Genomic DNA, 23,099 nt, shown 5'->3' on the forward strand with positions numbered 1-23,099 from the left:
GATCTGAAAACGGGTCTGTCCCATCTACACTGGCAGTTAAACCTGTTTTCAGCCCTCATTCTGGGAAAACTTATTGTTGACAATCATTGGTAGACATCAATTTTACACAGTAAACTAGAACAGCATGTGAAGGGCCAATAGTAATTTCTTAATTCCACAGCTGCCTCATGGAAAGTAAACCCAAAAAAACTAAACCATTTTCATTATATACACGATTTTTAATTGAAAATTCTTATGTCACATCACAAGCATTTTCACGGTTCTGTCTCACTACACTCATCTTTTGTAAGGGTCTGCTAAGTCATTCAGCCTTCTAAAATAATACTTGTCAATGCTGCATGCTTTCTTTTAAAAAAAAAATCTCAGGCAGCTATGTATGATCCAATATACAAAATGCACTTAACTGTGGAATTGATGGACAAGCAGATACTTCACCAGCAGTCGTTGAGCTATCAGATTTTCCCAATTATTGAAGTAACTGAAAATTGGAATATACAAAGAATTCCACTTTCTGCGACAAACAGCCTCGAAGGGCTGTAAATGGAGAGAACTCTTGGATTTTCAGAAATAAAGACAACTTTGATTTAGTAGTTTTAAGGGTTAGGGTTAAACGGACATATCATCCTTGGTCTGAAACTGCTGTATTTTTCAGTCCTATCTGTATTTTTTCATTAGATTTATGTCAATGTTAAAAGGTGTCTACTCAAAGATCCAGTGGCCTTTACCACAATATAAAAATATAGAAATAAACCTTACAGCTTCCTCAAAAAAAAACAACAGAAAAGAAACCTTCCCTCCTCAAGCCACAGAACCCTACCCTCTGTTCACTTCTCCTACCCCAAAAGCACAAAGGGATGACTATTTTATCTGAGGTATTTCTAGAGCTCCAATGAACAAGGTATGGGTATTTAGGTTGTCCTACATCAAGTCTGAAACTAGCTCCAATGTGTTTTGTTGAAATATTTTACTTAGACTTGCAACTTTACATTTATTAACATGCATTTATCATACAATTTATGCGGATCTGACAAACCGTGAATCAGGTTTAATGACACTTGAGATTGTTGAAGGATCCTACAAAATGTCAGAAAGTTATTGCTGCTCTAAAATTCACAAATATAGTTTGATTCTCTCTTTGCAAATGTTCGTACACTTCCACCTTTACTTTCTATTATAAGATTCCAGCAGTCCATACAGCAGTGAGATTATTCATTTCAGAAGGTCAAGAAACATAACAAAATCATTCACACAGAATACAAATTAAATTAATGTTGCCAGAAGAAAGTTACCAGCACTATCATAAGCATTTGCATATTCAAGGGACAAGGCAGTATCTATGAATGTTGTATTGATTTAAAATATGATCTTTTGTAAACTACCGAAACAATGTAAATAACTGAACTTTTCAAAATTACAGAAGACCTCAACTTCATTATTTTTATCCATGGGCTGGTTTCTCTAAATCAAAAATTTAGAATTCTCTATCCATATGAATACATCAGAATTACCAATCCCTACAATTACATAACCCCTCATTGTTCTACCCTAGAAAAATTGTGAAAGCAGTCTGAAAAGTACTTGGCAGGTTAAAAAAAAAAAAAAGATATGTCAGAACAGTTCTAGCACTTAGAAAAAGCTGAAAGCTTCACGCCACTTGTTTTGGATGTGAGGTGGCAGAAAGAAGTGAAGCAAACCTGAATAGTTTCTATTGTACTTAAGATGTTTTCTAATCTATGTGCACAGTTAAAATTTTACAGAAATACACAAGTATATGTTCCTTCACCCTGGATCATCTGTTTGGCTTACCTGATTAGTAGAAAATGTTAAGTTAAAATATAGTTCCTGCAATTTCCTTTACCAGCCTTGGACTATAAACTATAATTTGCCCTTCTGAGCTAGAAAATGGAGACAAGATTTGTTCGGCCACTACAGAGTACATGTAGTTTTCTGTTTGATTTATTTTGCATAAGTAACAAATCACTACTGGTTCTAAGCAAGCACCTCCACCTTCCTAAAGTTTAACATGATCCAAGTCCAACAACAGGTCACTGAAAGAGCAACAGAGGAACCAGCACAAACCACACAGGGGAAATTTTCCTTTTTAGCAGCATTACTTACTCCAACAGACCACCACTTTCCTGGATGGGAAATAAAAACAAGATTTTTGGGGGACAGAATAGTTATGATTTACTGGAGCTTGAGACAAAAAAAATCTAGGAAGCCACAGACCTTCTAGCTTTTGGCCCTGGCACCTTAAATAATCCCCTAGGTCTTTCTTGTCATTTTTCCTTTAAGGACTCCAAAGGCAGACATCAGTACACTAATGTTTCTGACCTTTAGAGCTTTGTCAAATCTCTTCCAAAGAACATCCGTAATCAAGCATATACAGAGCATTAAGAGGAGAAATCAGCCTAAGTACAATATTATGTTCAAGAAATAGTGGATTCCCTTGCTTTAAAGCTGCATTTTATTAGCAGGCATTCAGTTCTGTTGCCCAACAAGAATACAAACATGCATCTTGAGCACAGTAGGAAGTGCTTCTGATGAAATACGTCAACTAATCAGAGAGCAACATCACCACCTCTGCCTATATCTGAATCAGTTCCTAACCCAGATCTATATCTGATGCCTGGGTCTACACCTAACACTTGGAACAACCAAGCTATGTCGCTCCAGGTTGTGTAAAATTCACCCTCAAGAGTAGTTAAGAAAACCTAAGCTCCGATGTAGGCACCAGTCTATGTCGATGAAAACATTCTTCAGTCAACCTAGCTCTCAGAGGGGTGGATTAACTACAGGGACAAAAAAATCCCTTCCATTGTTGTAGCAAATGTCTACTCACAGCACTACAGCAGCACAACTGCAGTGCTGTAGCAGAGACAAGCCCTAAGTATCAAAACTTCTGGTGTCCCCAGGCTAAGTTTGACTCATAATGCCTTCAAGCTACTTTTCTTGTCAATTAAGCATGTTGTCTCTTGAGCCATTATGGAATCCCACAATGCCATTTTCAGTGTCTCTTTTCAAAGTAGAACTGTTCTATAAGGGAATCTTGGAACTTGCATATAGAGAAGGGGGGAAAGGGGAGGAAAGTAGATAATGTTTTCACCCCTTAACATCGCAAACACCTGCCTGAACCCCACCAGAATTAGCAGCCAGTCTCCTCTCCCCACATCCTACAGCCACATAACGAAATATGGTACTAGAATTTTCAATCGACCTAAATACAAAGACATAAATATAGGAACCAAGAATGCAGGTCATGCTTGTAGGATGAAGCACTGTATTTTGGAAAGCAATTACTCAGAAAAGGACTTGGGGGTCATTGTGAATAACCAACTGAACAGGAGCTCACAGTGCACTGTGGTGACTAAGAGGTATTGGATATATAAGCAGAGAAATGTTGAGTAGAAGTAAGGAGTATGCTGTATATGGCATTAAGGAGACCATTACTGGAGTACAGGAGACAGTTCTGGTATCAACACTTCAACAGAATGTTGACAAATTGGAAAGGGTTTAGAAAAAAGAGCAAAAAGCATAATTTGAGGTCAGGAAAACCACCATACAGTGAGAGACTAAAGAAGCTCTATCTGTTTAGCTTAACAAAGAGAAAGAAGACTTGACCGTGGTCTGCAAGTCTATATGGGGAAAAGAAATCTGATAGAAGAGGGTTCTTAACTCTAGCAAACAGAGGCACAAAAAGATCCAAGGCTGTAAACTGAAGCTAGGCACACTCATTCTAGCAGTAACAGACACAATTTTAACAGTGACCTAGAGACATGGTCGATTCTCCATTATCTGAAGTTTTTAAAATCAAGATTGGATGTCTTTCCAAAATATATGCTCTAGCACAACCAGAACTTGAGCTTTCTCCAGAGAAAAAAGGCACAATAAACTCACCACAAAAGTGCCTGAACAACCTTACTATTTCCCTGATCTTCAAACAGTGGTGTACAATATGCTCAATCAGATAACAAAAATGAATTATAACCATCCTACACTTACAATTAGACACATGTAAATAAGTTTCACAACAAAAGCTTAGTAGACAAAAACTTCACAATACAGATGTTTAAGCTAGTTATATAACTGCAGGATCAGAATTCACTTAGAAAGCCTGGTATGTTTTTTTTAAATAATCTGAAGTTAGCTGACTGCATCATAATCTGCTCACCCACAGAAATATTTCCACACCTTTTGGCAAACTGCAGTCTTATATTTTAGAGTGTTATGTTAGTCCATACTGATCTGATTCATAAAAGGCTAAAAAAGAATATCTCCAATGTACCAAGAGACATGAGCAAGTTTTAACAATTGCATTTTTGAAGTCTACGTTTCTGCATACGATAGCTGGCCATAACATCACCTCAAACTATAGAGCAGGACAAACCTTAATTGAGCTGTCCCAATAGATTTATACTTGGAATCTTTTCCCATTGTCTAGACAACTGCTTAGCAGATGTCAGGATAAAAAGATATTCTTTAACACTTCACATAAATTGAAAGCACCTACAGCTTACACAAAAGTTATTTCTTCCATTAGGAGCACTGAGCAAGTTTAAACAGACACTGCAATTGTTACAGAATTTGCTTCCTCCTGTTTTCCATTCATGTCCCTGAACACTATCCTTTTAGCAGTTTCATATTATCAAGGCCAACAAGTATAACATTATTGCACAATATCATTAATTTCTAAAAGTGGGGCTTGGAGAAACAGCAGAGACTTCACCCACATCATTCCACACAAGAAAAACCCAGCCAGAAGGACTCTCCACCTAGTTATATGGAAGGAAAGACAAGTTCTAGCTTTCATAGCTTTACTGTAGTACAGTAGCACATGGAGGTCCCAAACAACATAAGGGCCCCAATGTGCTATGCCCTCTACAAACACACAAAGAGGAGACCATTCATGCTTCGAACTGCCTTGTCTATTCAGACTGCATGGCAGGGGAAACGGAGGCACAGAAAAATCAGTAATTTGCTCAAGGCCACAGCAGGCAAGCAGTACAATTGGCACTAGAACCCAGGTTCTCAGTGTCATTTCAATGCCCCATGCATTAGTACATGCAACCACCTGGGCTATTTTAAAAATAATAAATTTTCATCTGTTTTAAATTGTAAATTCATATTTATGCAAATATGAGATGATCTTCACTCTGCTGGTGGTTAAAAACTATTCCTTTATCATCATATCTTGTTTCAGTTGGCTGACATGAAATTTCCCAATTCAGGAAATAGAGTAATTATGGTTCAAGTAAACAACTGCAAGTATTTATCACAAACAACTTCCAATTTTAAGCATGAAATCCCTCTGGTATATGTATTTCCATAACAGACAACGTTGTCCTCTACATGGCTTACATTGTATAAAGAATTTGTGACTGAGCCATGGTACTGACTAGCACCACCAGGAGGAGGGATCTGTGACAGACATAGGAGCTAACACAGGTTCTTTTTTATATAAGGCTAGCTAATGTAAAATCCTAGCAGAGACAAGGAAATGTCGTTTTTATTGTCTGTAGTTACGTAACCCAAAGTGGGGATGTAAGAGTTGACCAAAAGTAGCTACATCAAGGTAAAACTACGTCTTGTCTCCACTAGGATTTTACATTTGAGATAGCAAATCTCAAATTAGCTCTCGGTGTTAAACATACACCTTTTTGTGCCCTTAAGACAAAGCCACGCACTCATGTCACTGCCATTAGCAGCAGTAAATATTGATACCAAAGCTACCCAACACTATAAACTTACTCAGTCAGGCATTGTCTACACTAGACTTTCTTAAAATTTCTCATAACTGAAGCTCCACCAATGACAGCAACAGTGGGAAATCTAGTTCTGACCTACCATCAGCATGTTTACCACTATGCTGTCTAAACCAAGGTAATTAAAAACACCAGTGGCCACCTGTGCCCTGTCTATACTAGCACTTCCATGGTTGCTACCATAAATAAAGTGCTTTAGAAATAACCTAGTGGATACGTTTTTATTGTTTTGTAGAAACTAATAAAGGAAACCAGCACTTAGCACATATTTTATAAACTTAGTGCTGCTTGATTATGCTATTAGAATCTATTTAGGACTAAAATTGATATGAGCGTAGCAAGCTGTTCTGCTAATCAAGAAAATCATGCTAGGAAAAGGTAATATGAACATCTTCAAGAGCTCTGTTACATAGTTTGCAGGCTAGCTGCCAAACTGAAGCACATTATCTTCTTTCCCTCAAAAAACAGAAACACCAAACTACAACCAAATGAGCATTTGTAAATTAATGTCTGTAGCCCAGCAAGCCAGACATGACATGGGCAAAGCACATTTTAAAATTCAGTTTTGTCTAGAAAATACAGAAGAGATCAAAATTATCTGTACAGCTAGTTACAACAATTAGTGCTATCACATGCTCAGAAACTAACTAAACACCTTTTTGTCCCCAAGTTCATACAAATTAAGAGAACTTTTCAAACTTGACAAGCTTGCATGGGAATGTCACAAAACAGTTCTCTCTCTCTTTTGGAGAAAAGATTCACTGTTGATTTTATAAAGCCTATCTACTGTAACAGCAACAGTCTCTTTCAGCCCAAAACACAGACAAGACTAACATTCTCCTCTTGCCTTGCACATATGTACCATCAACAGTAAAAGCAGAAATGCTGCTAGGACAGACTGCACCCCTCCATTCCAAACTATGTACTACAGAACACAGGTAAGTGTAGCCTTCAAAGCAGGAGCTGAAGTAAGAGGGGTAAAAGTCACCAGAATCCAATTAACATGGCCATCAAAGTGACAGGTGTTTATCTGTCAGACTTGAAAGCAAATTTAATTCTGAGAATTTCCCAATTATTTGACAGAAAGTTTTAAAAATTGTTTCCCTCATACCAGCAGTTAGTTTTCAATGGAGTTCCAGTCAGAGCCAAATATACTCACTTGGCCCAGCCAGGCTATTCTACTATGTTGTTTGATTCCTGAATAAATAAATTCTTGCAAGATACTCTGTTAAATGGAGCTACTTAGTGAGTTCCACAGAAATTAGCTTGAGCACAGCATCTGTTAATTTATGTAAGCAACTATGGTTACACTGTCATTCTGTCAAGCCACCCTCTTCAAATGCATGCCTGGAAAAAAAACTGCCTCAAGGATTGGCTAGTTAAGTTGCATTCTTTATGGTCTTTTCCCCAACCTGAGCTAGCTGCCTCCCCAAATAAACTGCCATTTATAGTCATTTCTATCCTAAACAGAGGAGTCATTTTTTAAAATACGTTTTTAAAAGACTGCCCAATTAAGCCACACTGACATCCCGTTCTTTGAAATATTGCCAAGACAGAGCAACCACCACCTCCTACATTTGCACTGAACTGAAGCAGTGCAAGATATTATGGGCTGCATATTTTTTTACAAATATAGTATCCTGGCCTATAAAAGCCTTGTTCATAGGAAACAGTTCATCTTAACTCCAGATCAAAATTAGCTCCTTAACATTTCCCTGTCTATAAGCTGTTACATATTTTTTTTTAAAAATGAATTACTTTTCTGTATAGCGAAATCTCTCAGGTATATATAGCTTCTGTTTTGAACATGTCAAATTGAAGCAATTTGTGTTACCTGGAATTTTAATAAAACTAAACATTCCACTTCTGTAAGAATTATAGCTTAAGTTTTCAGAAGTGACCTTAAAAGGAGATGATTTTCAGAAAGTGCTCTCATCTGCCCTTCTTAAAATCAGCCCCCTTTAACATCTCTCAAATTTGACAGCAAATCACTGATGCACCCCAAATCCTGCTCACTTCTGAAAATGTAAGTCACGACATTTGAAAGAGGAAATGTGCACTGTGGACCTAACATGAGTTGAAAAGAACAATATTGGCTATGGGTGAAGTCTTATTTTTAGACATTTTCTAAAGTTCTGACTCTGGTTTGCGGCCACAGATTCTAAAGTCACAATTTGTCTTTTGTAGTAATCAAAAAAGCATTCTTCTGTCAATACTATGCATTGAAAGGTATGTAAACAAGCAATGGTGCTCTGAGGTGGATCACATCTATTAACATAGAACAGGGTTCAAAGAGGTTAGAACTTCTTATCTAGTCTATCATAATTAAGTCGGCACCTCCCACTTCCCTTATGTGTGTGTGTGCTGTAGGGAATTTCCACATCTCAAGTGTGCTGCTGTCATTTGGTCCAAAGAGGTGACAAAACTATTCCATATACATAATACACTGCATTACAGATACTACAGACAGTCTGTCTATTCTCCTATTCTCCCACATCGGAGGAAAGCAAAATGCTAAGAAAATGGTGGTATAGATGCATAGGAAATATAAACATGACTCCACTCTAACACCACTCCCCTCCCACCCCCAATTTACCCTAAACTCCTTAAATATATTATCACCATTTGTTTTTATGCTAACTTATGACAAAACAATTTTTTAGAAGTACTTCAGAATAGATCCCAATCTTATGGAATTCTCATAATAAATGGCTGAAGCAATAATTGTGACAGTTATGAATGTTTATAGTTCATTCATTTTTAGTTTTAATGCCTTATAATTCTTTTTTGCAATTGGACCACATCCAGTTTAACCATTTCTTAGGCACCCCCTTCATTCTATCGGTATATCACACACAAGTTTTCTTGAACATTTGAATGAAGATGAAGATTGGCTTGTGGTATCTGGCTTTGGAAGATGATGTTAAATTCATGCTACTACATTAAAGGCTTACGACCCTTGCCAAAAAGTGCCTAGATCAAGAAAGAAGATGAGTTCACTCAACTCCAGAACACTGCCTTCTAGAGCAAGGGAGGATTTGCAAGCTGTGGAGTCTCCATATTGATTGACTGAATGGAGTACTGCAAGGATACATGCCTCTGTCCTTTTCAAGGACTACGTCAATTGATTCGAATATTAGTGGCTGAGAGACAGACAATAGCAATGTTTCAACTAGCCACATGCAAAGTTAGGGATATCAGTTCTTGTGTCTCCCTGGACATTCCAAACATTGGGGTACCCAGGGAGAAATAAGAAAAACAGTACTTTTCCTCCAAGTGGTTGTTTTGCCTTCATGTTAATAGTGAAGTACGCAGTACTCTCATAATCTAGATGTGAACAGGAATGAGAAGGAAAGTGGGGGCAGACCCAGTACAGACAGGAAGAAAAGGGAGGTTGGCAAAGTTGTTTTTTGATAGAGCACCTGCCATAGTTCAGGAGGGCTGCAAGGTTCAGGAAGGAAGAGATAAACTGAGAACTGCAAGTAAATTCTGTACTAAACTAATTAATTTACCTTAGTAAATATCAGTATAGGGTTAATAGTATGTCCTGAGCTGTACAAGAAAAAAAGTCATTACCCAGTGTGAATGTCTTGTCTTTATTTTTCCTGTGCATATTGCATGCTTAGCTATCTTTCAGGGCCATGTGTAATTCAGAAAAAGCATACCATAATGATCCTCAAAACTGATATGTAAATCATCAAAAGAGAAGCTGCCCACTTCTACAGCTACAAGAGAATAAGCCCTCCCCACTCTACCAACCCCCTCAGGAGAGGTACAGATAAATGTCTTGCAATTTACTCTGAAGATCACACTCCTTGCCTGCTCTACTAGTTCCATCCATTGGGGTTATACTATTGCAGACTCTTCAGATAGAGTACCTCCCAAATCAGTTCTATTGTTGCCTCTGGGTCACTGTCACTGTCCCGACAGCTGAAACTGTAAAATGACCTTGCTACTGCCAGCTGCAGTGGACATGCAAAATCTCCACATCTGCTTTTTCTAGGCATGGGGGTTCATAGTTGGAAGTAAATCAAATGGAAAGGTAAGAAGAGTTCAGGAGAACGGCAGCTGTGGTAGAAAATAGACTGTGGCAGGGATGTCAGCAGTCAGAGGAACAAAATAGAACCAAAATCCTATTGAGGTAGTTGGAAAATAAGACCAGAAGTGACCTCAACAAGTCCCATTTTGTTATTAGATAAAATGAAACATTTCCTCTTTCATAAGCATGATTTTCTGCTTCAGCATCACTCTGCTAGACATTTCAAAGTGCACTGTTCTCAGAGGCAAAGGTTACTCTGGTAGGAAAGATTTTTATCCAGTAGCAACAACACCCAAATGAAGACAAATGATTTACTATGAAAGAGTCAGTTTTATCAGATTGGTTTAGTAAATGTTTAGTCTTTCTTCTGTGTTTCAGAAAGTCAGAATCTTAAATGGGACCACCGTCAGAAAAGAACATTACTAGTTAAGCTATTAAATTATTAATTTAAGTAAAATTTAATGTTTAATTCTTATGTAAAAATAAATGCTACAAAAATTCCAGAGCCATTTCAGATATCTACTCAATTCTTGTGACCAAACTGCAGCACAAAAAGAACTGCTTAATAGTTAGATTTCTCAAATGTGCTGAAGTAACTGGACAATTTACAGTTTTATTAATTAAATATACCTCCCTCAAATAATCACGATTCCCTCACTGTAAACTGCAGCATGATTAACAGACGTCCATTATAAAAGCAACATATAACCTAGCTCTTGTTAGCAGTCAGTGCCACATTGGGCTGAGTTTCTATAGCAACCAGGGAGAAAATATAAAGCAAACTACGGTTAAATGAAAATTATTCTCCATGACAATACATGCAAATGCAGGAACATTTTCAAGGCGTTTCAGGATAAAATGCTTAACTACACACATGTATGATGACACTAATAAGCAAAAGGCTAAGTTAAACAGTTTATGCCTTAATCAGTGATTGAAGACAGCAGTGGCATTTTCAAGTTCTTACCCATTTGGAATAAAAATTTTAAAGCTGCCAGATAAGAACTGAGAGTGGAATAAAAATATTTAAAACTGACATACACTAGACAATGCATACATCTTTTAGAAGAGGAGGGTGGGTTTTTTGGTTGTTTTTTGTTTGTTTGTTTGTTTTTTAAACAGGTTATAAAGTTGCATGATTTGGGTGTTGTGATCCTATAATTTTCATGACTTTCCATCATGGAAGAAAACATTTTGAATTTGAGAGGTAGAGCCACTCAAAATATTCATACAGATTTCGCTGAACGGGAGTAATGACTTGTTTTAACTAGTTACAAGTCACACTGGACAGGTTTCATTTAATGTTCTACATAAAAGTATTCATGGTGTTCAGTTTAAAAACTAGAAAATACTTTTATGTTTCAGTAAAATAAGCATCACAGTTCAGCGGAACAGTGACTGCCCAACCCTTCCCATCTCCCCAGTGCCCACCCCCCAAAAAAACAGCAATGCTTGAACCTTCAGGATTTTATTGTAGAGAGAAAACGACAATTAACTCCACCCTGTACATAAAACTGCTCATAGGCTAGCCCTAAAGCAAGTTATCTTCCTTGATGTTTGACTTAAGCATAGTGAATGTAATAATACCCTATAGGGGAATAGAAATGTGACTGCAGTATCATTTTATATTTCTACATCTATGGAAAAAGCATTTGTCAAGCATATTTCAGTGAAAAGAGGGCAAGTTGTGTTAAAAGCTATCAGAGGGGCTAATAGTAGTTTTGAAGTAGAAAGGCGATTACCTACGAACACTAAATATGCACATCTAGTTGCATTTTCCAGTCATGCTCCACCCATCTTCCCCTACGATCATCTGCTGCAGGACCCACAGCAGCATTGCAGATATTTCAATTAATCTAGTCACTGAAACCAGAACAGTCCATAATAATAGGTAGCTAAAATCTCCCTCCACAATTTCCCCTGCAAACAATGACACGTACAAGCCTCTCTGTCTGATGCAGTGAAAGTAAGAGCTATCAGAGATTACATATGGAAAAATCAAACTGCAAACTTCACTATAGCAGCAGTTGCTAGGACTATTTAAAAACCCTCCAATAATAGCTTCTACTGAAACTACTTTCTGCAGTGCTATAAGAAGTACAAAAGTGTTTGGCTCTATCTGAAGAAAAATGTATTTTTTAAACGTGTAAAAAAAGTAAAGATCTTGCAATGGCAAGGATTAAAATTCAGTGCATGGTCACAGACTATGCACTTTTAAACCTGCCTCACAATTCTCCTCCCCAAGCAGGAGAATCCCAGTGAGCCAAGTGGTCACTTAACTCACAAGTGAACAGTCTCTTTGCTCAGCACAAACTTCCTGGAAGTTACAGGATGTGAGCAGGCCTGTCTCCCTCTCATCATAAGATGCCTTTTCATGGTACTTAAGCTTCTGCAGGGAGCAAGCTCTCATCCTTACAATGTTGGGGTGCATCCTGCTAGAAAGAAAAAGCTATCTTATCATTAGCTAATATATGGGAAACATGACAATAGTTTGCAGTTTTCACATTTATTAGCAGGTTGAGGTAAACCCCAAGGGGAGCCTGGGGTAATGAAAAAAAATCAACCATCCAGAAACAAGGAGCACAGTAACATCCAGTGTTCTGGACAGAACAATACAAACCACATCATCCAGAATGCTGTCTGTTGTGCCAGACCACACCATTCTTCTGTTTCACCCTGATCAATCAGCAAGAAATGGACAAGATTCCAGCTCTCTGAAGTGACCGGAGAGCAGGGTTCCTGTTAATTTCAACCATCACACCTACTGCTTCATAAAAGTAAAGTCAGTGGAAGAACAACCGCGGCTTTGTTCACACTAGCCTTTGGCTCCAGCAGTGGGAGCACTAGTGCAGACAGGACTTCAGGTGCTACCAGTGTCTGTCTACACGAGCTCTCCCAATGTTGCTGCCACTGAAGATATTTTGAGAAAAAAAGCCTGATGGAGACATAGCTAAACGCGCAGCAGTAGCAGGAATGCATACAACCAAACAAGTTTGTAGTTTTGTTAATCAAACATGCTAAGGTTTTAATATCATTGCAGACCCTTATTTTAGAGAAACTGATGTATTCTTCTCCATCAAGTAACTTAAAAAAAATGTTTATTTTCTTGGGGGTAGAGGTCCAATTTAGAGTTATTCAATTCTAACAGCATCCCTTTAAGTAGGCACAAATGTTCCAGTTAAATTTAATTAAACGTGTTTTGGTACCCTGTCAAAATCTAAATTTGCACTCCATTTTTAGTAATCACATAGACTGAGATTATAGTACCATCACAGAGAGTCCTACTCTCACTCTTCCAACCAAACAAATACTTTAAGGGCAGTGTTGATGTCTGATTTTTTGTTTTGTTTGTTTGTGGAACTTAAGACAAGACAGACCTGAAATGTCTGTATGACATTAAAAGTTCACGTGTACATCCCATTAAGATTACATCTGAGGAAAATTACTTAAACCACAATTTAGAAATACATAATTTTCACACATTTCCTAAGAGCTTGCCCATCAAAATGTTAAAAGTTTAAATTTAAGAGACTACCGTCAAAATGAATTAACATTTTTGTGTAACATACTAAACCCTGTGCAAGGAACTTGTCTTCCAAAAGTCAGATAATCTATTGTCAAAGCTAAAATAATTAGAATATTTGCCCTATTCACTATATTACACCTGAAACAATTCAGCACAGTAACAACAAAGTACTTATTGTCACTAATTACATGGGATCAGAGACTGAAAAATCCACTTGCTTACTTGCCCTTACCAGGTAAGAAACTTACCGGGGCAAGAGTGGGAACTTAGCCCATCAAATTTTGCAAAATTTAAGCCTGCATTTTTGAAAGTGACTTCAAACCGTAAGAAAAGTCAATGTGGAAAATGCACTGCAGTCTTCAAGGATCTGCTGACAGCCCTCATGCCTCTTCTGTTACTCAAACTAGTCAGTTTCACTTCTACAATTTAAAATGATTCGTTTTTATTACTACTCAGAATAACAGCATTCTGCTGCTTGAGACAACGTAGAGGAAAGTCCTGGAGCAACGGCATCAAACAGGACCAGTGTGAGAGGACCAGCCTGCAGCTACATCTCGGAGCAAAGCTAGAGATGGGAGCTCATGCCTAATTGGACCCAGACAATTTAGCCAGCCGTGCCACAAACACACACACCATTACCAAGTAGTCACCATACCATCCAGCTGGAGATAAAAGCAAAGGTGCTTCTTACTAGTCTCTCCCCTCTGCAGCTGTGCCCCAGGGTGAGGGGGAAGAGATACAAAGACACAAAGGATGATCACAAAGGAGTGGTGCAAGGCAGTGAGGGGACAAGATGGGGAATCATCTCAGGAAGGAAAAGCAAAGAATGGGGGGGTTGAGAATTCCAAATTAGGGAAGGGACAAGGAGAATCCCAAAGGGGGAGGGAAAGAGGTAACACAGGGTGTTGGGGACCAATTATAGTGAGGAAGGCATCATGGGTGGAGCTAATGGACAGACAGGAGGACACCTCTATGCATTTTCTTTTTTTTTTTTTAATTCAACATTTAACTTAAAGAGGCAAAACACCACACTTGGGAAGGACCACAAAATTTAACTTTTGCCTGTGACCTTTTTCTCTTGGATGAGGACTTTAACTGAAATGGTAATTGGACCATCACCAAGAACCAGTTAACACCTCTGCATTAGAGGTAATCACAAAGGAGGATGAACCAAAAAACAGATTGGAGTTATGGTAGAGGGTCTCAAATTCCCACTCCAAAAGTCAGGCGGTCTCTGGGATTGGGGCGTTGAGAGGAAAGTCCTTCTTACTTCCAGCACCAGGCAGTAGAGGGGCTCCCAAATTTATCACAGACCTGAAAGGCTGAGAAGGATCCAGAGACAACACCAAGCAAGAGGCCGGCTGCAGCAGAAAAAGCAGACTGGGCTTTTCACCAGGGCATTGCACCTGCATCTCAATGAGTACCCCATTCCCAGCTGGGACCTGGCAAATTCTCAAGACCCATTCAAAGCAAATAATAATTATTCAGATTCAATGCAAGCCATCTGCACCTGTGGGACACAGCAATATTCTGCAGGGGAAGGTAAATGTACATACTAAATCTTCTGAGTTTTGGCCAGCGTCAGCTAACAGAAGTAAGGGAGGTGTCAAGAGAAATTCATTCCACAAGCTGAGCTTTGTATCTACGTCCTTCCTAGATGGTGACAGCAAGTTGGAAAGCACTGGGTTTGTTATCAGTGGATATTTTTAAAACCTCTCAGAATGGACAGAATGCCTATTTGCTTTGAAGAAAGGATTGCTACAGCCTTTGCTCATGAAACCATCATATAATAATGATCTGGCCAGTTATTGTCCAGTATTAACACATTGGAAAGCATTCAGAAAAGTGCTACAAAAGAATGATTCCAGGTTTTCAAAACATGCCTTATAGGGAGACATCTAAGGAGCTCAAACTATGTGGTTTATCCAAGAAAAGATTAAGAGGCAACTTGATCACAATCCACAAGTACCTACATTGGAAAGAGATTTCAAACAGTACATCTCCTTACTCTAGCAGAGAAAGGCATGACAAAATCCAAAGGTTGGAAGCTGAAGCTAGACAACCTCAGACAAGAAATAAGATGCACATTTCTAACAGGGAGGGCGTAACGTTCCCCTCTGGTGTTATCTGGACCGGTGATCTGCTAGGCCACTCCAATCCTCGACTCTGGGAGCCAGCCTTACCCTGCTCCGCTGTGAGAACCCCACTCCCGGGCTGTTCATGCACAGCCTCTGGCATGTGAGCTGCTCCCAGCTACATGAGTGAACACTCTTGGCCAGCCGCTGCTTGGATTGTGCAACCGAATAACACTAGCCAATATCTCAGGTCCCAGACACAACCCTAGAAACCTCCGTCTGGCAGTGTCCAGTTATGCCCGCTGGACACTGCAAGCTTATAGGAGTTTGTCAATTTAACAAAGAAATTGATATGTACCAGGCTTACTATCCCTAAGGGGGGGGGGGGGGGGTCTCTGACACGCTTCAAACCACATTACACTTAGTTTTAGTTACATATTCAAATTGTGGTTACATAAGGCAGTAGATTTGGAAAATAATTTAGGGTTATACAAATAAGTAAAATGGCAGTAGGCATAATACTAATAAATGTAATGTAATACTGAACATCAATGTCTGTATACATTTGGTTTGGTATTTTCTCAAGGAAGTTGTATGTGTCATGACTCATTTCAATATTCTATAAATATTTCATACACTATAAAACTATTATCAAATTGCTAAATATTTTTCAGTAATTTTCATCAGGATATTCTAATAAGCGTTTTATTTTTCCCAGTTTCAATGGGGTTTAAACCAGTATTTACCAGTGCCCTGTCCTAAACTAGTTTTTCCCGGGAAATTGTCAACCCTGGTGAAAAGGTCAGTTTCCTCCACTCCATATTGGGATAATTTCCATTTATAATCCCCACTCTCCTTCCAAGGTCACAGTTAGCAGAAAACTTTTTTAAACCAATATAAAAAAGCAGCAGCCTAGCACAGGCCTGACTGATCTCAATAAAGTTTAAAGGCAGAATTCATTTCGTGTTTTTCAATGTTTTCATAAAATCCAGCATTAGTAGTAAACCAAATATTACTACATTTAAAGATATAAAATCAGTTGTTTGCCTATGAAGAGGAGATCTTATTTTAAAATACTGAACAAATACAGTTTGGCTTCCTTAAAATAAGGGGAAAGACTGCCTATAGACTTTTGGAGGATAAATAATTCAGTACATGAATGCCCAGGGCAGTACTGCAAACTAAAGTCTTACATTTATCCATATGGCAGGGACAATGCAGACAGTAATGACTTCAACCCTGACCCAGAAAATAACCAACACTTTCTTCTAGCTACAAGAGCTAATTCACTGAGCCCTTACTCACCCAGGGTATAAAGGGCTATTGCACACTTCATTTACGTGGGGTAGCATCTGCTAAATTCTAAACCTGAACTCACAGCATTTTTGGCCTCTGCTCACACTTGTTAATCCACTGACTAGAACAATTAAAGACTTATTCACATGAACGTACAAAAAAAGATCAGGACTAAGCAGAAATGGATCCATTTCTCAAAGGAGAACTGCTTAGAGTATGTACATTCGTATCATCAAAGCTGTGAGGATCAACAAAAACCTAAGCCAGTGTTTCCTATTCATAAGAGCTTGTGAATCAACGGTAGCAGCAAGAACAGAGAGGGAATATAGTGACTGAATGAAGCCGGAGGCCTTCTCAACTGATCTATTTCACCATATGGTGCAGGACAACAGATCTCCTTATAGGAGCTCAAAGGGTCATTACACCTTAAAAATTCAACTCATCAACTTGCTAACCTCACTGGAAAGAACATCAGCAACTTGTGTTTTAAAAATTTGGACGGGCGCATGACAAAGCAGAATAGTGTCGCATACTGAGCCCAATATGGAAAACTTGTATGAGTATGGTAAAGAGAAGAGTCTGGTCTAGTTACTTATGAGGTTCAACATTTCCACCAAAGGTTAGCAAGCCCCATGGCTCATCTGTCACTCGCTCTCAAATTAGCTGAACTGTATGTAAGTGTTCAACCATCCCCACTTTTGAGACTACTGGATAGCTTGCCTAAAATCTCTAGGAAGCCTCAAAGAATAGAAGAGGCAGGAAATAAGAGTAAACAGTGGGATTCTTGGTAACAGAAGCTCCTGATATCAATGACTGAATTTCCTCTCTCATTCCCAAATTACTCATTTTAGTTATTAAAAAGAACTCAAACACAGACAAGCATCCTAAGGATTCATGCAAAGAGAAAAAAGTCTGAAGGTGCCACTGTAACAGTCTTAATGGATCTCAAGGATAGGAAATGAATCTTGAAAGCCATCAGATCAAAGCAAGATCTTGTGTGTGTAAGGACTGTTACTCTTGGAGCCACAGAACTTAACACCATCTTTAAAAAATATTTTGCTCAAATAAATGAAGCAGCAGTCTCTCATCAGTGAAGAGGTATGGATCTTCTATGGGATTAGCATCCTATTTGCAGGATAAAAACTAGAGCAGATTTGGAGATAACTCACTCAGGCGGTGGAAGTTTCACAGACTAAAGTAACGCGGCTTGCCTTTTTCAGCAGAGAATGTTTTGTACAGGGTTTCCTCTTCTATTAGCATTTAAGTGATTTTTTTTGTTTTGTAAGTTTGTAAAGATTAATTGTATGTACTACAGGTGGGCACCACTCACACCTGGGTCACAAATGAATAGTAAGGATGAACTGATATGTTACAAGACAATAGGCTTCAATAACCTGAGATTAAGATTACAACTATCTTAATTACATAAGGGGAGGTATTTGAAAACACTAATTTTCTCAAGAAACATTACAAAAGTCTGAAAATTCAAGGTGCTGTTAAAGTCAAACAGCATTAACTCTGACCTCAAGTATTAACAACTTTCCATCCTCATAACCCACTGCATATTACAATGTAAAATAGAGACATTTTGATTAAGGAGGGTTTAATAAGCCCATGGCTGTATAAATCCACTTTATGTACTGTGTGCCTGTGACATCAAGTAATTCGAGTACATATGATTTCTCATTACCCTGCACCCATTGCACACAAGTTATATAATACCTGGCTCAGACCTTAAGAGGTATGTTGTAGCCCCAGATACAGAAACTACATGCCCATGCTCAGTCTTGTAGTACAAGAACATATTTAAAAGCAGCATATATATTTGTCCCTGCAAAATTTCAAACAGATTGGTTTAAATTAAGTGAAATTAGAGATATGGTAAAAGAATCAAGTTTATAATAAAACACTAATCTCAATCTTAACTAGGGAGAAAACCAATCTCTCTCCTTAATCTCATCCAACAGGTGTGATAGCTGTAATGCTCATACATGTTAGCAGGACAACAGACAAGCTGCCTTTACTGCATTCTCACCAGCTAAATAAAATGAAGAAAAAAAGCAGCCAATGAATATACAATTAGAATAACTACCATCTAACTATTTCCAAACATATTGGATTTGCTGCTGTGGGATCTAGTGGGATCTGTCAGGCATTTGCAAAGCAATCCATCACCATAGTATTTCAGTACCAAGGGACAGTTATAATCTATATTGCAGTCCATCATGCAATATCTGAAATTCAACTAGTCCACACAGGAGAGAGGGAAACGCTCTTAAACAACAGAAAACTGTCACCTGGGAATGTTATAAAAAACACACTCCTAGAGCCAGAGAGTCCTTCAACTTTTGCCTCCTTTGAAAAATTTTTCCATAGTAATTAGAACTTCCAATTTTTATTGAACCACCAGAATAAGAGGAATGTCCCATCCCTAAAAAAAATGTATTTTTGAACCCATGAGAATATACATATGGTATAAGTAGTTTTTAAAATAGTGCAGATTCTTCACTTTACAGTAATGCTGACAATGCAGTTTTTTCTAATTTACTTCAGTTATCCAATGGCTCTAAAGAAGTCAGATAACGTACTTTGTTGTAGGCATCAAAACGTAGATGGGTGATCAGTAAGACCTAGGAGTCTCAAATTATCCTGTTACAACACTTATGTGCGTAAACTATTGGCTTGCTTTTTATGACATAGTCAGACAAAAAAATCCTGTGTATTTTAAGCCTACATCTGAAAACCATAACACTGCCAAGCCTTAAAGGAAACAAAATGAACTAAACACAGAAAAAGTATCCATCTTAGTACCCTTCTTTCCAATACATTTACAGAACAAAATGCCATTTTTTATTCCGTGTGTAATTACACAGTTAAAATAATCACCACCTATAGTAAGTAGTCCATCTGGTTTACCGAGGGAGCAAACGTTGGTGCAGTATGATCAACATGACTAGTCTACACTGACCCTAGAGAAACATTTGCCTGCTCTACTGAACAGCATAAGGGTGCTACAAAACAAAACTCGCAAGAGGAGGGAAATTATACAAGACTTTATCCACTTTATTTTATATTCTACTTATGTTCTAAGCAGTTACCTTTTATCCTATTTTCAAATTATACAAAGCTGCTTCTAAAACTGAAAAGTATAATCTAACTTGGTTCTCTGCCACACATGCACAAAGACCAACACCATAACATCACTGCAAATTTGTATTTTCTTCTCACCAGTGCTCTCACCCACAAAACCAACATAGGGACAATCTGTCAGAGTAAAAATACAAGACATTGGTCATTACAATATTATAAAAATAGAAAGAGGTGCATAAGTGGAAAATATAAGTACTGTATATGAATATCGAGTTTGAGATTCACAACTGGACATTTCTAACTTCACTGCCACCAAAAACTCAACTCCCCTTGGAGACAGGAAAAATTCAGTTAATCATTTGGATCACATTTAGATAATAAGATGGAGATAGGAACAACCATTTAGATTAAAAAAAACAGCTTCAGAATAGAACAAAAGCATGTGAGCGAATTGTAGAACAGAAAACACCTACAACAGAGTAACCAACATGCCAAGGAAGCCAGTATTTAAATTCCTCACTACTAAGAGTAACCAGCATCTGTGTGGCCCCAAATAGGTAGAGTTCCACAGAACCTCCCACACAAAAATACAGATTGCTCTATAGAAAGATCTGCCGCTGACTGAACCCTTCCCACAGAACAAAGCAGGTCATACCACTTCAACATTGATGTTTCATTAGCATATCAAACAATATGCTTAAGAATTTATCTATTCAGATATTGAGAGGGAGTCAAACATGGATCATATTTCACTTTCTCTGTAGTAATTATACATTTATACTGTCACCCACCGTGACCATTCAAAAGTGTCTCCCTGTACACCTTTTATTTGCTGACTCCTCTACCACTTGAAAGGGACAGAATCAACTTATTATTAAATTAACTAATGACAAAAAAATCTAGTTCCTGATGGAACACACTTTAAAAACTTTTTCAAATGCACAAGGGTTGTCCTCTAAGGGTTTTTTTTTCCTCACAGAAAAGGAAGAACATGGGAAACAGTGAATGTGACAACATATAAAAGTGTCAAACTGATTAAACAGATTAGAAAAACAGAAAAATATGTAACCAACAACCTTCCTTCAGTTAGAAGTTTCAAGTAATTATAGCAGTTACTAAATAGATAAATAGGATTTTCATGTTGACAGTGTCCCTTTAACATCTTTGTCTAACTGACAAAACTATCCTGTCTATGCCCAGTTTCTGGAGTCATCTCAGAAGATGAATTTTGCTTTAAGGATACTGTTTGGGATCTGTTTTCACTGTCTATAGGGCCAGGTTCCTGGTGGTAAGTGAGCACTTTGTGTACAAAACCACAGAAGGGGGGAGGGGAGCCCTTTCCTGCAACTAGATATCAAAACAGATCTACAACCTTAGAGTAGAAGCCAATCTGTAAACACACCAGCTCTTGTGTCTCAATGAACAGGCTGATTTTCAATCCGCCCCCCCTCCCCCCTCACAAGACAGCTGCTCTCTCTGGGAAAGGGCAGAGGGCATTGGAGGGCTCAGCTCCTCCAGGCTTCTTGGAGGGGGACGAGACACGATTTGCCTTTATAAACATGCAATCAATCTCGTGAACTAAGGGGGGTGTAAATTCTGGACTGGAGAAGTGCAGCTGTTTTTTGCTAAGGGGCAAGGGTGGAGTGCAACCCCTGCCCGCAGTGCACAAAGGCTTTTCCAAGGAGAAAAATACTGAGCAATTTAGAGATTAAACGGGAAAATAAATAAATGCAGATCAGCGAGCCTTGCTGGCTTCAGGCAGATCAGCTTCCCCCTCTGCACGCACACAGCTAACGCCTACCCAGGGATGATGAAATGGGAAACGGAAATTACCATTTCAGACAACTTTTCATATTGTTCCTTCTAGCAAGTGCTGCTGCGCCTTCCCCCCACGGAGGGGGCTGCCCCTTCGCCCAAACACGTACCTCTCCACCGAGTGGCGCACACCCCCCCAACCTAGGGGCTGCCCCTTCACCCCACATGCACGCACCCCCCACCTAGGGGCTGCCCTCCCCCCCACCAACGGGCTGGTCCTTCGCCCCCACGTACACACACCCCCACCGAGTGGCTACCTTTCCCCCCCCCACGAACCCCCCACCTAGGGGCTACCCCTTCACCCCCAACACACGCACCCCTCCCCCCACCGAGGGACTGCCCCTTCGCTCCTACGCACGCACCCCTCCCCTAGGGGCTGCCCCTTTCCCCCCCACGCATACCCCCCACACCTAGGGGCTGCCCCTTTCCCCCCCACACCACCGACGGATTGCCCCTTTCCCCCCACCCCCACACATACCTCCCCACCTAGTGACTGCCCCCCCACCGACGGACTGCCCCTTTGCCCCCACGCACGCACCCCTCCCCCACCGAGGGGCTGCCCCTTTCCCCCCACGCATACCCCCCCACCTAGTGGCTGCCCCCCCACCGACAGGCTGCCCCTTCCCCCCCACGCACCCTTCCCCCACCGAGGGGCTGCCCCTTTCCCCCCCACACGCACCCCTCCCCCCACCGACTGCCCCTTTCCCCCCCACCCGCACCCCTCCCCCCACCGACTGCCCCTTTCCCCCCCACCCGCACCCCTCCCCCCACCGACTGCCCCTTTCCCCCCACCCGCACACATACCCCCCCACCTAGTGGCTGCCCCCCCACCGACGGACTGCCCCTTCGCCCCCACGCACGCACCCCTCCCCCCCCGAGGGGCTGCCCCTTCGCCCCCACGCACGCACCCCTCCCCCCCCGAGGGGCTGCCCCTTCGCCCCCCGGACTCTTACTGCTCTCCGCCCCAAGGCCCGTCTCTCCTACCCCGAGTTGCTCCCCGACCTCAAACCCCCTTAACCCCTGTCCCGGCTCCTCACCCGAGGTCCGTGCTGGGCGCGCAGGGCTCGGCCCCTCCTCACACGCCGTCCCCCGGCTGCAGCCTCCCGGGCGAGCGAGGCCTCCGGCTCCTCCAGCCCCGCCGCATAGAGGAGGCGGCGGGCGGGGAAGGGGGGCTCGGGACCCGCCCGGCGGCGGCCCCGGCGCGGGGAAGCGCGGGCGGCTGGGAGCGGCGGCTCGGTCGGGACCCGGCGGTCGCGGCCCGCTCTAGTGCTCGGGGCTGCGGCTGTCGCGGCGGCGCCTCCTCGGCCTGCGCTCCATGGCCCGCCAAGCTCCTTCCTCCCTCGGCGGCTCCGGCCCCCGGCTCGCCAGCGCTGCCAGCCTCGCTCCCACCCGCCGCTGAGACGCGCCTGCCCATTGGTCCGCCGCGCCGCGCCGCCCCATTGGCTGGCTCCGGCAGGGAAAGTCCCGCACGGGGTGACACAGGCACGCTGCGCGCG

General features: G+C 40.6%; 1 protein-coding gene across 11 annotated transcripts in view; it reads right to left on the reverse strand.

Moving 5' to 3' along the window:
• The window catches only part of ANKRD11 (ankyrin repeat domain containing 11), a 211,996-nt gene extending 188,985 nt beyond the window's left edge, over nt 1-23,011 (reverse strand). For 6 of the 11 annotated variants that reach the window (XR_010592680.1, XR_010592678.1, XR_010592679.1 and 3 more), the window contains exon 1: nt 22,641-23,011. The gene's annotated coding sequence lies outside the window, so the exon portion shown is untranslated. The remainder of the gene's footprint in view (nt 1-22,640) is intronic. The other 5 variants (XM_065567652.1, XM_065567659.1, XM_065567653.1 and 2 more) reach the window with 1 other exon arrangement.
• Nucleotides 23,012-23,099: the final 88 nt, after the last annotated feature.

The sequence above is a fragment of the Chrysemys picta genome, chromosome 14 (genome assembly GCF_011386835.1).
Source record: "Chrysemys picta bellii isolate R12L10 chromosome 14, ASM1138683v2, whole genome shotgun sequence".
NCBI lineage: Eukaryota > Metazoa > Chordata > Testudines > Emydidae > Chrysemys > Chrysemys picta.